Genomic DNA, 17,874 nt, shown 5'->3' on the forward strand with positions numbered 1-17,874 from the left:
GCTAGACGAAAGCTAATGAGTGGAAGTTAATCTACAGAACTACACGCTACGACGGCGTCGCTTGTCTGATATTAATAGCCCTGACAAGACATCCAGGAAATCTGCATTAAGTACTGCCGCGCGAGTGGGCCGGTTGCCAAGTGAAACTGGTGCCGGGAGAGGATGTAGAGTGTCTGTTTAGGTATGCTGTGTAATAAACCTACCAAAGTACTCGTGGCTTCTAGACAGTGCAATCCATACTACGAGAAACAGTGTCAGTGTGTAGTGAAGGCAAATTATCCTCACTCACACTCTTTCGCCAACGGCTCAGTGATCTGAAACAAAATGATCGGTTCCGACCTCCTTCGACCATGCACAGATCTGCAACGCAAACAAGTTAAAAAAAAAGAAGAGCTGAAGATTAAGTCAAAATTAAAATACAGTAAAATGAGATGATATCATATCATTAAACACATGCCTTGGTACAAACTCACCATTATGAAAACCATATTGTCAATTACTGTAATTAAGGAGAGCTCTCTGTATAAAAGCTAATCTTCTTGTGGGCTACTGACTAGTTACCCACTTGCTACTGACAGATCTCAATAAAAAGATTTTCAGTAAAAATTTTGAAAGAACTTAACGTAAGTACTTTAGACGATAAAATATATTGACAGAAGAAGAAAATCATAACACCAAGAAGGAGTTGTGTGACATAAACGAGAATTGGTAGGCGTTTTCCTACTTGTAAGACGGTGCCTGTTCAAATTTCGTCTAAGTCAAATAAGAATGTCGCTAGTGGAGAAACTCTGAGAATGCAAATCGGGGATGCTTTAAATACATACCGTAACGGCCATGAGCGTTAGTTACCTTTAAAATTGGACGGGGTGAGCTGATGTAAGTCAAGAACGCCGTCAAGGTAACAAAGATACCATTATCACCACCTCACTGAATTTGAACGAGGTCTTATAATAGGATTACGAGAAGCTGGATGTTCCTTCTGAGATACTGCAGAAAGACTAGACAGGAATGTAGCCACTGTACATGAATGCTGGCAGGACGGTTACGAGAATCTACGATAGCAGGAAGACCATGCTCCGAATGGTCACGTGGCGCCACCTTACAGTGAATATCATCGTGTTCGGCGTATGGTTCTGTAGCATCGTACTGAGTCTGCAGCAGTAATTTGATTAGCATTTGGGACCACAGTGACACAACGAATGTTACAAATTGTTCACTAAAAGGACAGCGCCAAACCAGAAGCCCTGTAGCGTGCATTCCTCTGACCCAAACCACCACCATTTGCGTCTTCAGTGGTGTCAAGGTGGAGCTGACTGGAGGGCGAGGTTTTGTGTTTTCTGATGAAAGCTGGTTCTCTCTCGGTGCCAGTGATTGCCATGTGTTGGTTAGAAGGAGGCCAGTTGAGAGCCTAAAACCAACCTGTCTGCATGCTAGGGTCACTGGACCTACATCTGGGACTACGGTCTGGGGTCTGATTTCGTATGACAGTAATATCATTCTCGTGGCCATACCATGGATCCTGGCTGCAAATTTGTAAGCCTATCTAGCGATTCGACCTGTTGTGCTGGCACTCATCAACAGAATTCCAGTTTTTTTTTTCTTTTTTTCTCAAACGGGATAACGCTCGCCCACATACCGCTGTTGCAGCCCAACATGCTCTACAGAGGTGACATGTTCCCTTGGCTTGCTCCATCACCAGGTCACTCTCCCATCGAGCACATATAGAACATCATCGGACGACAACTCTTGTGTCATTGACAAACAGTATTAATCATCCTCATATTGAGCGACCAAGTGCAACAGGTATGGAACTCTACCCCACAAACTGATATCTTGCTGCTTTCCAATACTGTGCATGTAGGTTTGCATGCTTGCATTCAACATTCTCGCTGTTGCACCGGTAATTAATGTACCAGCATTTCACATATGTAATGGTATGTCTCACGCTTGCATTACCCTGTGATCTTGTAACGTTAATCACTTAAATATGTTACGAAGACAAATATATCCCCAAAAATTCATTACGCTACATAAATTTTTTTGGTGCTGCGATTTTCTTTTCTTTATTTCATTTCTATTCTCCCGCCCTCTCGAGGGGGGTGGGCTGCTCTGCAGCCTACAGAAAGTTAAGAAACATAATGAAATATAAACAAACAAGAAAAGCAGGTGATAAAACGGTGACATTGTAAAAGACTGTAAAATGGCGGAAAGTTGTTGAATATAAAATACACTCCTGGAAATGGAAAAAAAGAACACATTGACACCGGTGTGTCAGACCCACCATACTTGCTCCGGACACTGCGAGAGGGCTGTACAAGCAATGATCACACGCACGGCACAGCGGACACACCAGGAACCGCGGTGTTGGCCGTCGATTGGCGCTAGCTGCGCAGCATTTGTGCACCGCCGCCGTCAGTGTCAGCCAGTTTGCCGTGGCATACGGAGCTCCATCGCAGTCTTTAACACTTGTAGGATGCCGCGACAGCGTGGACGTGAACCGTCTGTGCAGTTGACGGACTTTGAGCGAGGGCGTATAGTGGGCATGCGGGAGGCCGGGTGGACGTACCGCCGAATTGCTCAACACGTGGGGCGTGAGGTCTCCACAGTACATCGATGTTGTCGCCAGTGGTCGGCGGAAGGTGCACGTGCCCGTCGACCTGGGACCGGACTGCAGCGACGCACGGATGCACGCCAAGACCGTAGGATCCTACGCAGTGCCGTAGGGGACCGCACCGCCACTTCCCAGCAAATTAGGGACACTGTTGCTCCTGGGGTATCGGCGAGGACCATTCGCAACCGTCTCCATGAAGCTGGGCTACGGTCCTGCACACCGTTAGGCCGTCTTCCGCTCACGCCCCTACATCGTGCAGCCCGCCTCCAGTGGTGTCGCGACAGGCGTGAATGGAGGGACGAATGGAGACGTGTCGTCTTCAACGATGAGAGTCGTTTCTGCCTTGGTGCCAATGATGGTCGTATGCGTGTTTGGCGCCGTGCAGGTGAGCGCCACAATCAAGACTGCATACGACCGAGGCACACAGGACCAACACCCGGCATCATGGTGTGGGGAGCGATCTCCTACACTGGCCGTACACCTCTGGTGATCGTCGAGGGGACACTGAATAGTGCACGGTACATCCAAACCGTCATCGAACCCATCGTTCTACCATTCCTAGACCGGCAAGGGAACTTGCTGTTCCAACAGGACAATGCACGTCCGCATGTATCCCGTGCCACCCAACGTGCTCTAGAAGGTGTAAGTCAACTACCCTGGCCAGCAAGATCTCCGGATCTGTCCCCCATTGAGCATGTTTGGGACTGGATGAAGCGTCGTCTCACGCGGTCTGCACGTCCAGCACGAACGCTGGTCCAGCTGAGGCGCCAGGTGGAAATGGCATGGCAAGCCGTTTTACAGGACTACATGCAGCATCTCTACGATCGTCTCCATGGGAGAATAGCAGCCTGCATTGCTGCGAAAGGTGGATATGCACTGTAGTAGTGCCGACATTGTGCATGCTCTGTTGCCTGTGTCTATGTGCCTGTGGTTCTGTCAGTGTGATCATGTGATGTATCTGACCCCAGGAATGTGTCAATAAAGTTTCCCCTTCCTGGGACAGTGAATTCACGGTGTTCTTATTTCAATTTCCAGGAGTGTATAAAAACACAAGGGGTTGAAGATGCGGATGAAGACACACAATAAGTAGACAGGCACAATTGAAAAAAAAGGCTACAGTCTGATTTCTCTCCGCACGAGATAAAAAGCAGAACTACCGACACTATGGTGGCTATTCGCAACACTGACTGGGGACGTACAACACTGAACATTCACGCAGTATAGAGGCGACACGGCTGCAGATGGGGGAGGGGGCAGAAGCGATTTTTTTTCCTTCAGTGTATATCAGATGTCAGCACAAAGTCTATTTGACCTATTTTACAGGTGTCATGCACCTATAACACATGTGTACAATGCGTAAAACGTTATGGCTGTACGCTAATAAGTCTACAACAATCAAATATTAAATTTCATTTAAAATTTTCGTTTTCACCGAAGTCAGTTGTTCTGCTCGCCTCTTTTCACAACACTATTCCTCCGTCAGGACTGTCATGCCGACGAAAATTACTAATGCACAATATGTACGCAGCAAAGATATCTTCTCGGGTTATCAGCTGAGTCGTGGCGTCGTGACGCCGGAACGTTTCAACGAGTTTTCCACTCGTCATCTTCAGACGAAGTGTCATGTTCATATCTAGTTCGTTCCTTTATTGGTGCCAGCAGTGCTGAACGTTTATTATCCGGACACTGCTCCTGTGAACGGTTTATCCACCGTGTTTGTTTTGTTTTTCGATGTCTCTTTATGTACAGATTGTCTTATCTGTGGCCGAAGAGCGGCATAGTTTTGCCGCTGCCGGCCTACCTTTCCTGTAAAGGTTTAAAAATGACAACAAAGAAAAAAAAATTATTGGTGCGAGACCACAGACTCCTTTGCCGAGGCTGCAACGGGTGGGCGAATCGTGCGCCTCCGGAAGAGACGTTGCCGTCTGTGGTGGGAGCACCACCCCTCCCCCCACCCCCCTCACCACCTGCGGGAGGGTTGAGGGGAGTTGGAGGTCGTGACTTCGAGTCCTGGTGCTGCCTGTGTATTCCGCCCGCTACATCCGGCGCTTTCGCATCAGAGCATTCCTAATATGTTTGCTAACGTCACATTCTATGCAAGGTTCGGCTGGAAATTGCTGTCCCTCTTAACAAGCTGGTGATCTTGTCTCCACTACCTCTTTGCTGACAGAGTACTAACACTAGATAGCGTGGCACAGCGCATTAATCTGTTCAAATGCAAATAGGCGGCCTTCGTTGCTGCTGTACTCTGCCACTGAAAAGTCGGTTTGGTAGAGACAACCTCTCTTCACACGTCACAGCGAGATGGGCCGCTGTGTGTAGCCGATGTACTGCTCACCGCATTCGCAACCAACGCTGTAGACGCCACGTGTCCGCAGGGTTCGTTGGCCTTTGATCGAAAAAATATTCTTCATCTTAATCGTTGAGCGGAAAATGGTTTTTAAGCTGTACCTCTCCATTATCCTGGCAGTCTAGGCTGTGGGCGGCCCTGGGTAAGTAGGGACCGGCAGACGCTTCGTTTCTTCTTCTGGATTGATTTCATACTCTTTATTCGTGCTCCGCTGGAGGGTGTATCTTGTTTGTATCCCATAAGAACAGGGTTCTGTTTCTGTCACTACATATCTTTTATCTTTTCATTCTCCGTTCCAAGAACTAGAGGGGCCTGTTCTCCAGTTTCTGGTCACAGTTCCACATGTTTGATTACCACGTCCCTTGCTACGGTGGTGGTTTTCTACATCTACATCTATCTACATCTACATCCATACTCCGCAGGCCACCTGACGGTGTGTGGCGGAGGGTACCCTGAGTACCTATATCGGTTCTCCCTTCTATTCCAGTCTCGTATTGTACGTGGAAAGAAGGATTGTCTGTATGCTTCTGTGTGGGCTCTAATCTCTCTGATTTTATCCTCATGGTCTCTTCGCGAGATATACGTAGGAGGGAGCAATATACTGCTTGACTCTTCGGTGAAGGTATGTTCTCGAAACTTTAACAAAAGCCCGTACCGAGCTACTGAGCGTTTCTCCTGCAGAGTTTTCCACTGGAGTTTATCTATCATCTCCGTAACGCTTTCGCAATTACTAAATGATCCTGTAACGAAGCGCGCTGCTCTCCGTTGGATCTTCTCTATCTCTTCTGTCAACCCTACCTGGTGCGGATCCCACACTGCTGAGCAGTATTCAAGCATTGGGCGAACAAGCGTACTGTAACCTACTTCCTTTGTTGTCGGATTGCATTTCCTTAGGATTCTGCCAATGAATCTCAGTCTGGCATCTGCTTTACCGACCATCAACTTTATATGATCATTCCATTTTAAATCACTCCTAATGCGTACTCCCAGATAATTTATGGAATTAACTGCTTCCAGTTGCTGACCTGCTATTTTGTAGCTAAATGATAAGGGACCTATCTTTCTATGTATTCGCATCACATTACACTTGTCTACATTGAGATTCAATTGCCATTCCGTGCACCATGCGTCAATTCGCTGCAGATCCTCCTGCATTTGAGTACAACTTTCCATTGTTACAACCTCTCGATACACCACAACATTATCTGTAAAGAGCCTCAGTGAACTTCCGATGTCATCCACCAGGACATTTATGTATATTGTGAATAGCAACGGTCCTATGACGGTCCAGTGACATTTATCATAGACTTTTCTTGCCTTAATTGATCAATTACGTGTATTCGAATTACGGATACCCATTACACAAATCTTTGATTTTAATGTTTACCACAGATTATACACTCCTGGAAATTGAAATAAGAACACCGTGAATTCACTGTCCCAGGAAGGGGAAACTTTATTGATACATTCCTGGGGTCAGATACATCACATGATCACACTGACAGAACCACAGGCACATAGACACAGGCAACAGAGCATGCACAATGTCGGCACTAGTACAGTGCATATCCACCTTTCGCAGCAATGCAGGCTGCTATTCTCCCATGGAGACGATCGTAGAGATGCTGCATGTAGTCCTGTAAAACGGCTTGCCATGCCATTTCCACCTGGCGCCTCAGTTGGACCAGCGTTCGTGCTGGACGTGCAGACCGCGTGAGACGACGCTTCATCCAGTCCCAAACATCCTCAATGGGGGACAGATCCGGAGATCTTGCTGGCCAGGGTAGTTGACTTACACCTTCTAGAGCACGTTGGGTGGCACGGGATACATGCGGACGTGCATTGTCCTGTTGGAACAGCAAGTTCCCTTGCCGGTCTAGGAATGGTAGAACGATGGGTTCGATGACGGTTTGGATGTACCGTGCACTATTCAGTGTCCCCTCGACGATCACCAGAGGTGTACGGCCAGTGTAGGAGATCGCTCCCCACACCATGATGCCGGGTGTTGGCCCTGTGTGCCTCGGTCGTATGCAGTCCTGATTGTGGCGTTCACCTGCACGGCGCCAAACACGCATACGGCCATCATTGGCAACAAGGCAGAAGCGACTCTCATCGCTGAAGACGACACGTCTCCATTCGTCCCTCTATTCACGCCTATCGCGACACCACTGGTGGCGGGCTGCACGATGTTAGGGCGTGAGTGGAAGACGGCCTAACGGTGTGCGGGACCGTAGCCCAGCTTCATGGAGACGGTTGCGAATGGTCCTCGCCGATACCCCAGGAGCAACAGTGTCCCTAATTTGCTGGGAAGTGGCGGTGCGGTCCCCTACGGCACTGCGTAGAATCCTACGGTCTTGGCGTGCATCCGTGCGTCGCTGCGGTCCGGTCCCAGGTCGACGGGCACGTGCACCTTCCGCCGACCACTGGCGACAACATCGATGTACTGTGGAGACCTCACGCCCCACGTGTTGAGCAATTCGGCGGTACGTCCTCCCGGCCTCCCGCAAACCCACTATACGCCCTCGCTCAAAGTCCGTCAACTGCACATACGGTTCACGTCCACGCTGTCGCGGCATGCTACCAGTGTTAAAGACTGCGATGGAGCTCCGTATGCCACGGCAAACTGGCTGACACTGACGGCGGCGGTGCACAAATGCTGCGCAGCTAGCGCCAATCGACGGCCAACACCGCGGTTCCTGGTGTGTCCGCTGTGCCGTGCGTGTGATCATTGCTTGTACAGCCCTCTCGCAGTGTCCGGAGCAAGTATGGTGGGTCTGACACACCGGTGTCATTGTGTTCTTTTTTCCATTTACAGGAGTGTATACTCGCTGGAGTCGGAGCAAAGTGAGTAACATGTGTCTGAAACCTGCAAGGAAGCAGTAGGTAGTAAAAAGTTTCGGCATCGTCATGAAATGAAAACAGGCAACGTGGCTGGTCGGCAGGTGCTCTGAACAATATTTTTATATAGAATTTAGTAACCAGAGAAACCATCGGAAGTCTTTCAACGATGGTAACGATAGCTGTTGAAAAGTGATAAGATGCTTTCTGTACTTTGGAGTTCAATGAACGGATAATAGTAATATTTCTTTTACCTTTGACTTATTTTCATGAACGACGGAAGACTCGAACCTCCGACGTGGGGAGCCGCACGAACGACGACAAGGCGCCCAAGACCGCAGGGCTACCCCGCGTGGCGGTGCAACAAATATGTTCGAACTATGAGATAAATAGTACCTTTCATGCACTTCAGAAACTTATTTCGATTTTATGTTTTCCATACTGGCTACCTATAACGTAACGAAGACTTGCTAAATAAAGGTAGAACTAAGATATCGGGGCAACCATTCTCTTATGTCAGCACCCATCTTTTACTCTGCTGTAGAGTACAAAATGGCCCATTCAAAATGTGTTTCGGACCAGAACGAAAAAGAGAGAATGCCTTTCGTGGGCAGTGTTCCAATTTCCGCCAATATTGTTATCAAAGACAACAAACTTTGGGCTGCACTGTGACGCTGTCAGCATTTATCATCGGAAACTACATGCCGTATTTACAGGCAGTGCACAAATCAACATCCTCCTCTGCGATCGTACACCGATAAGAGCGATACTGCGTTGCTGCAAGTAGTAATCTCATCAGCAGTTACGACAGCGCCACAACTGTGAACGCTGACTGCTCTGGCGGGTGCAGCCTGATCTCAGATAGGAGCAAGCTTGCGCCGCGTAATAAAGCCTACTTAATAACTACTGCCGCCGCGTAAGTTGTCCGCGCTCATCTGAGTACGTACACTGCTGGTCGACCGCTTACTAGTTCTGACAAATATAATTACAGAATCACGGAACTCTCCGACGACAGTTCATGAATCTGCAACAGGTGGCTGCGATATTCATCAGAGATTGCATCAGTGTAAATTAACATCTCTGCGTAATATAATACTCGGGATTTTATGCAGGAATTCATGTACAAATACTGTTAATATTTCTGTTTCCGCCATCCCTTCTCTCGCAGTCAGTCCATTCTTTAATAAAACGTGTCTATTAAAATAAATAAATAAAATAACTGATAGCGCTTCTTAGGTGTTGTTACACATACACACTCCAAAATTATACTGACAGAATTCACAAGACATTGAAAAGTCCAGTCATCAGCACTTGAGAAAAATAAAACTGACCATGATTACATGCTGCATCTTACGAATAAAAACATTCTTGGTTATCCGACACTCCTGCAACTACTGTGTTTCAAACTGTCTGTATATTAAATAAGAGAAGGATTATCCCTCCTCTATCTAATCAAGCGTTTATGGCCGGTCACATATTCACCAGCAAAAACGTATTAAGAGATTCACGACTTTTACGGCCTGCATATTCTGCATATCTTGTTTCAAATCGTAGTTTTCAACAGTTGATCAAGTGCGGCAGTCACTTTTTAGATAACCATACAATTCTATGACTTACTGGATGTCGTCATCATCATTATTATCATCACATATTTGACATTCGCTTCTAAATAAAAACACGTGGTATGCAAATAGAATAACTAATTATCAGGATAAAATGAAAACCATATGATCAGACGAGAAGGACTGTTCTGGCCAGCAGCACAAAGTCGAGGATATAAAGTCGACTCATAATAAAAATATTTTTGTTACTGATAAGTCAGATATGACGGCGGGCAAAAATTCAGAAACAGCACAGATATAACAGACTACCACTCCAATACGGCGTAGGAAAACCTTTGGCATTCAAAGCAGGTTGCAGTTGTCTCGGAAACGATAAATACCAGTCCTGTGTGCTTTTCGGGGGAATCTTATACTTTTCTTCCTGCAAAGGTAGCAGCATGTTCAGGAAACAATTATGGAGGCGGATAACTATGGAGAAACCTCCTCTACAAAATAGACCACAAAGATTCAATAATATTGACATCTGGGGACTATTGTGGCCAGAGATGATGTGACAATCCATCCTAGTTTTCATAGAACCAGTCCTAGACGATGCGAGTTGTGTGAACACGGGCCCTGTGGTCTTCAAACACAGCACCAACATTGGGGAATAAACACTGTACCAAGAACTGGGTCTGATCAGCCAAGATGGTCATATGTTCCTTGGCAGTAATGCGACCTTGCAGAGTAACCATGGGATCCGTGGAATACCATGATATGGCTGTCCAAATCATCAGAGAAACACGGCCATGTTTCCCTTTTTGGAAGTAAACTCAGCCAAAAGTTAGAAACAGTATGAAATAAGACTCATCCGACCAAATGATTTTCTTCTGTTGCTACTTAGTCCAAGTTTCAGGGCTTCGGCACGTCGTTTTCCCACTTCGGCCATTTTAATCACTGGTGTGTGGTTTCGAAATTCCAACTCACCCTGCAATTCCTAGCTCCTGGTGCTCTCTTCAAATTGTTTTGGTGCTGACAGGCGTCGCAGGCGATACATTCAGTTCTTCAATGACGTTTGTAGCTCTCATCTTAATGATTTTCGTCACAGTTCTCCTCAATGACCGTCGGTCACGATTACTCAACACGCACTTTCCTCCCCGTTGTGGCTTAGCGGATGATATTTTTCCGCAGTCCCTGATTGTTAAATAAATCTTGTTGCGTCCCTTGGGCAGTGAATTCAATAAATCGTACACTACGTGTAGGAAAAGTGGCATTAAAAATTAGCAAAGAATATTTTTAAACGTATAAAAGTGAATAAATTCTTATGTACGAATATTTTGTGTAATTAGGTTAGATTTTAATTATAGGAAGGACAATGAAAGACATGCAAGCAGGCGTATAAGAATCGCTGCCATTTTTAATAATGTATAAATAGCAATTCGTAATCTGAAGCTCTCTATTGATCTTTATTGCTGGTTTGGTTTTGACCTTGTTGATCGTATGTCACATCGAGCTACTTTTGTTTCATTTGTTACAAGAGCAACTGTTCTTATGTGGACTTACAGGCCTGTACTGCGGTAATTGTATCACTGTTATCTTTCTTAAAATATTGTAAAGCAACGTTGAGCGTGCATGTATTCATTTGTTAGATAATAACCTCAATTTGTCACTTTTTAATCTGCTAGGAAGTTTCATATCAGCGCACACTCCGCTGCACAGTGAAAATCTCATTCTAGCTGAAAGCAGTATATTCTCTCTTCGACGGAATAATCTAAAAGTTGCCGATGTTAGGCGTCCTCTTTGATTTAACTAAAGCGTTTGAGTGTGTTGATAACAAAATATCCCTGCAGAGATTGGAATGGAATAAGATGAGTAACTCATAATTGGTTCATCTCATACTGAAAAACAGACGGCAAAAGGTAGTTCTCCACAGTAAGGAGAACGACTTTGAGGTTGCGTCGGACTGGGACACGGTTAAGTGACGGGTGCCTCAAGGCTCAATGCTGGGACTGCTACTGTCATTATACATACATAAATGATATGCCTTCCAATATAAAAGTTGGTTCCGTTTGCTGGTAACACCGCCTTTGTAATCTTGGATATTGAGTGCAACACTGGAATTGTATGAAGTAGTGCACTTCAGGACATAACTTTAAGGTTTCGAGGAAATAAATTGATGCCAAATTACAGTAAGACTCGGGTTTTTACAGTTTGTTATATACAACTCAACTAAAGCTGACATGTGTGGAGTAGTTGCCATTAGTGAGTCTGAACAATTCAAATTCGTAGATGTTCAGGTACACGGTATTTTGTAATGCAAAGCCCATGTTCAGCATCTTAATCAAAACGAAAATGCTGCTATTCACCATTAGAACGGTATCTGCGATAAGCAATAGGCAAACACTAAAATTAATCTATTTTGATTATTTTCATTAGCTTATGATATACGGCTTTATATTCTGGGGTAATGCTTCTCATTCACAGAGCGTAGTTTTGCCTAAAAAAGGCCTGTGTGGTGTAACTTCGTGAGATTCTAGTTCAGGAGTCTGGGAATTCCGGCACCGGCCCCTCAGTGTATGCAAACTAAGACAAGAAAGGACGTACCACTAATAAGTAATCGGAATGGGACAGAAATCAGTGTATGTTTATGTACAGACAAATAAATGATGACAATTTCAGAAAAAAATGATCCCATATTGAAGAGAAACATCTTCATAAACTACTCAAGTCCATAAAGCGATGGTCTACCTCTGGCCCTTATGTAAGCAGTTATTCGGCTTGACATTTGTTGATAGAGTTGTTAGATATCCTCGTGAGGCATATTGCTTTCAACAACGTGCGCGTTAGATCGTCAAAATCCAGAGCTGTTTGGAGGGCCCTGTTCACAAACGTTGTCAGTTGGGTAGAAGTCCGGTGACCTTGCTGGTTAACGTAGGGTATGGCAAGTAGGATGCCCAGGATGGTTTGCCATGTAGGGCAACAAACTGGGGCGTAGAACGATATTCTGTAAAGGTGCCGCAGATGGCAATGAATGGGGTCCTGCCTTGAAAAGAAATGGCATCCAAGGCAATCACTATTGGATGTCGGGCAGTTTGGCGGGTGATAATCACGGTGGTATCCGACCGCAGTCCGGGGCGCCTCCAGAAACGTCTTCGCTGGTCATCAGAGCTCATTTCGAAAAAGGAAAATTCTACTTCACTCCGTGGCATTACATGCCGGAGATGTGACTCGAGACGCACCCGACAGCGGTGGGATACCAATCAGAATGTCGCCCACCATACAGACCAACTACCAGGAATGAACGTCTGGAGTACCATAACTTTTAGTAGCAGAACCCCTTTGGTTGTCGTCTGTAGTACCCTTACAGCAGATCGGCATGTCGACGATATCATACGCCCCGTTTTGTTGCCCTTCATTGTCGGACCTACATATCAGCAAGACAATGTCCGCCATCACACGACGAGCGTTTCTGCTCTTGTCTTCATGCTTGCCGAACGTTACCATAGCCAGTAATGTCACTTGATCTCTCCCAAATTGAGGACATTTGGAGCCTTATAGGCAGGGACCTCCAACCACCTGGGGATTCTGACGATCTAAAGTGACATTTGCACAGAATTGTGCACGAAATCCCGCAGGAGGACATCAAACAACTCTATTAATCTGTGCCAAGCCGAATAACTGATTGCATAAGGGCCAGAGGTGGACCGACGCGGTTTCACTTGACCCATTTTTGTAGCTCTTTCTCCTGAATAAACCATTCAGTTTTTCTGAAATTATAATCATGTATTCATACGTACATCACGTCTACGATACCCGTTCCATTCGGATAATTCCTTCCTGCTGCGCCATTTTTTTTGTCTTACAGTGTATTTCCTTTAATGTCGTTTGTCGATAATAATGTGTTCTACATTCATTAATGAAAATAAGCTACACTCTAAATTTCAAATGACATTAGAAATAGTAAATATTTTTACGCGCGAAAGCTTGCTTACGTGAGGTACCCACCTTATTACACCTAACGTATTGGCTCGAGTTATCATTGGAATTCCAAGGTCAGAGCACTATTCATATTCATTTAAGAACAATAATTAATATACAATGTAGAAATAGAAGTCCGCACGCAAGTTAAAACACAAAATTACGCACCAGATTACGAACCGGGTTGATGACATTTGAAATTGAAGATCTCGACAACTCATAAATTAAATTTTGATGCCGGTGGCTTTCAAATAGTCCACGGGCGAGTTATACTAACATTCATCAAAACGGTAGAGTAAAACAGGAGCACTGGTAAGGAGAAGATAACCTCTCGCAACCTTCTTATACCAGTCTGATTGGGCAGTCCTGTACTTGGAACATGCTAATGTAATTAAGATACGCTACTGCCGTTGCGCCCTTATCGCAGCGCCCAGACTTGATAATCTGCTACCGATATACAGGGTGTTTCAAAAATGACCGGTATATTTGAAACGGCAATAAAAACTAAATGAGCAGCGATAGAAATACACCGTTTGTTGCAATATGCTTAGGACAACAGTACATTTTCAATTTTAAACAACAGATGGCGCTGCAAGTGATGTGAAAGATATAGAAGATAACGCAGTCTGTGGGTGCGCCATTCTGTACGTCGTCTTTCTGCTGTAAGCGTGTGCTGTTCACAACGTGCAAGTGTGCTGTGGACAACATGGTTTATTCCTTAGAACAGAGGATTTTTCTGGTGTTGGAATTCCACCGCCTAGGACACAGTGTTGTTGCAACAAGACGAAGTTTTCAACGGAGGTTTAATGTAACCAAAGGACCGAAAAGCGATACAATAAAGGATCTGTTTGAAAAATTTCAACGGTCTGGGAACGTGACGGATGAACGTGCTGGAAAGGTAGGGCGACCACGTACGGCAACCACAGAGGGCAACGCGCAGCTAGTGCAGCAGGTGATCCAATAGCGGCCTCGGGTTTCCGTTCGCCGTGTTGCAGCTGCGGTCCAAATGACGCCAACGTCCACGTATCGTCTCATGCGCCAGAGTTTACACCTCTATCCACACAAAATTCAAACGCGGCAACCCCTCAGCGCCGCTACCATTGCCGCACGAGAGACATTCGCTAACGATATAGTGCACAGGATTGATGACGGCGATATGCATGTGGGCAGCATTTGGTTTACTGACGTAGCTTATTTTTACCTGGACGGCTTCGTCAATAAACAGAATTGGCGCATATGGGGAACCGAAAAGCCCCATGTTGCAGTCCTATCGTCCCTGCATCCTCAAAAAGTACTGGTCTGGGCCGCCATTTCTTCCAAAAGAATCATTGGCCCATTTTTCAGATCCGAAACGATTACTGCATCACGCTATCTGGACATTCTTCGTGAATTTTTGGCGGTACAAATTGCCTTAGACGACACTGCGAACACCTCGTGGTTTATGCAAGATGGTGCCCGGCCACATCGCACGGCCGACGTCTTTAATTTCCTGAATGAATATTTCGATGATCGTGTGATTGCTTTGGGCTATCCGAAACATACAGGAGGCGGCGTGGATTGGCCTCCCTATTCGCCAGACATGAACCCCTGTGACTTCTTTCTGTGGGGACACTTGAAAGACCAGGTGTACCGTCAGAATCCAGAAACAATTGAACAGCTGAAGCAGTACATCTCATCTGCATGTGAAGCCATTCCGCCAGACACGTTGTCAAAGGTTTCGGGTAATTTCATTCAGAGACTACGCCATATTAGTGCTACGCATGGTGGATATATGGAAAATATCGTACTATAGAGTTTCCCAGACCGCAGTGCCATCTGTTGTTGACAATTGTAACTACTGTAATTTCGAAAGTTTGTCCGCCTGAAAATGTACTGTTGTCCCAAGCATATTGCAACAAACGGTGTATTTCTATCGCTGCTCGTTTAGTTTGTATTGCCGTTTCAAATATACCGGTCATTTTTGAAACACCCTGTAGGTGCACTGCGTGGCACCCTTGTCGCAGCCTTGTGCGAATGAGAGAAGTTTCATGACGTCAACGAAGCTGCACGGATACGAACCATGGTCGAGAAGAGATCTTCGGTTGTATGACCGCCAGGTGGCCGCCCATAGTGTGCTGAGAGTCATGCTATTCACAGTTCCAAGCGTGGTAAGCAGCCTTCCGGATCGTCGATGTGATATCCGTATAAGGGATCAGCGTTGGGCATAATTGTGCTTCTGTAACACTCCTCTTACCAAGGCGACTAAAAGTTTCATTACGAAGAACGTTATAATTGTGGTATCGATAGCTACGATGCCACGGCGTAGGGGCAAGTTCTTAAGTTGGTGTTACGACAGACACCGACGACAGCGCCCTCTAGCAGGCGCTGTTCAGCTCAACGAGCACCGCTGTAGATTCTGCCCATTTCATCCAGAGCAGACGGCCTGGAAACATCGCTTCAACCTCAGCTTGCTATTGAGACATTGTACTACTTACGACGGGAATACGGTTTCGCACCTACGGGCTCTTCAGGGTTACGTATCTCATTGGCTAATAATTAAATGTACTTTCACGTAAAGAGCTACATCGAGAGTTTTTCTCCTTATCCTGCTCTTACTCACTTCCAGCATTTGGCCAACCTTTCCGTTTTCAGGAGCAGGCCCACTCGCCGCCTTCCAGGGGGGGATACACAAATAATGTCCTTTAATCCAGAGTAATTTTACGGCAATGCCCAAGCTCTACGCGTCTCTTATTGCCGCCAAGCCATCCAAAACATACCTGTTGGTTCGTTTATCAAATGTGGGATGTTGCAATTTCTGCAGCACACAGTGAGAATCCGTGAGTGTCAGGACGAACTTCTGATCCTGGAGTCGATAGTCACGTATTGTATTAGGAGTATCCTTCTGTCGTTATTACTATAACAGCTCAATGCAAATATAACATGTTTACAGTATTTACGGAAAGGTAGCCTCCCTTGTGTTACAGAAAAGTGTCATCGAATGAAAATCAATAACATTACGAAAATGTAGCCTCCTTTGTGTTACGCAAAAGTTTCATAGAGTGAGAAGTAATTGCATTAACTTACAACAATATCTGTCGTGAACAAAAAATCGGATCAATTCACGCTAGTGTGCTCCGTTTCATGCTACATCTGGTCAATTAAGGCTGTGCATGTCAATAATTAGATTGTAAAACAGTCATGCTGTTTTCCTGTGTTTGTCAGTGAGGGAAACTCTATTATTGATTTTTTCCTGTGCGACGAGCTCGTACTTCACGGTAGACTTTCCTCTGAGTTCGAATGTCGTTCTTGTTTCGTTCACAAAAATTAAAAGCAGTGAACCTGGTGAGCAGATGGCACCAGCAGACGATAGAGAAATGACTGACCGTCTGATGTTCGTTAGAGGCACTGCACAGCGACAAAGAATAATGTTTACACTGAGTAATGCCATAATGAGCACAGCTGCGCTGCGAAGTAATACTCTGCACAGTTTGACAACAGGTAAAAGCAGTACGATACGTTCCAGATCCTGCCACTGTTCGGCGAACAACTGAGGATTCAGGGATCAAGACAAAGATAATAAACTATCACTCTCGTTGACTTAATTGCCCGGTCACAAGTACGTCACAGACGTAAAGTAATAAGAACACATTCTTTTTTATTAAACATATATTAATTTAATACATGCGATCTTAATGACAAGGGAAACTCCCTATTGCACCCCCCTCGACCGGTAGATAGCCAAGCAACAACTGAACACAGGTCAAGCACGAAAACAGGAAGAAGGTGTACTGAACTGTGAAGAAAGAAGCAAAAAAAGGTACAGCAAACGGCTCAAGCTTAACATGTGCAACAACGACAGAACTGCAATAACCACCGCGTCGTAGCTGCGTGGTAGCGGTGTTGGACATCAAAGCCGGAGATTACTGTTCAAATCTCAGCCGCGTCACTTTTTTTTTCAAAAATTTATGAACTGCCCGCCATGTCACTGACGTGTCTGTTCTCCTTCTGTAGCCTTGGCAATTGTCATACTATATTTGTACGTTGATTATAGAATATGAGTCATGTGGTAAGAGTATATGACCGTCACAAGTATAGTCAGAGCAGGCGAGATGTCGCATAGACCTCCTGCAGGAATGAAAACAAGAAATAAAGGGGTGTGAACTACGTTAGAACAAACGAATTAAAGAGTCAAAAATTCCAAAACAGAACGCAGGAGTCATAGCATGTGTTACTTGTGTACAACAAATACGAGGTATATTCGTCTGCATGTCTCTTCGTTACACCTCGCTGTTGCGTACAGATGTTAAACCACACACACACACAAATTTGAATACAGCGAGTAGACACGTCAATGACCGCACAGATAGTTCATAATTTGAGAAACAATTATCATACGTGAACGAGATTTGAATACGGATTTCCTCTTTCGGAGTCCAGCATCGTGTACACACAACCTAACCGAAGTCGCTATTCAGGTGCGCTCGGTGTTGCACGTCTTCAGCTTGGGCTGTTCGCTGTTTCGATTTTTCTTCTTTCTTCACAGTTCAGTACACCTTCTTTCTGTTTCCACGCTTGAT

This window comes from Schistocerca gregaria, chromosome 4 (genome assembly GCF_023897955.1).
Source record: "Schistocerca gregaria isolate iqSchGreg1 chromosome 4, iqSchGreg1.2, whole genome shotgun sequence".
NCBI lineage: Eukaryota > Metazoa > Arthropoda > Insecta > Orthoptera > Acrididae > Schistocerca > Schistocerca gregaria.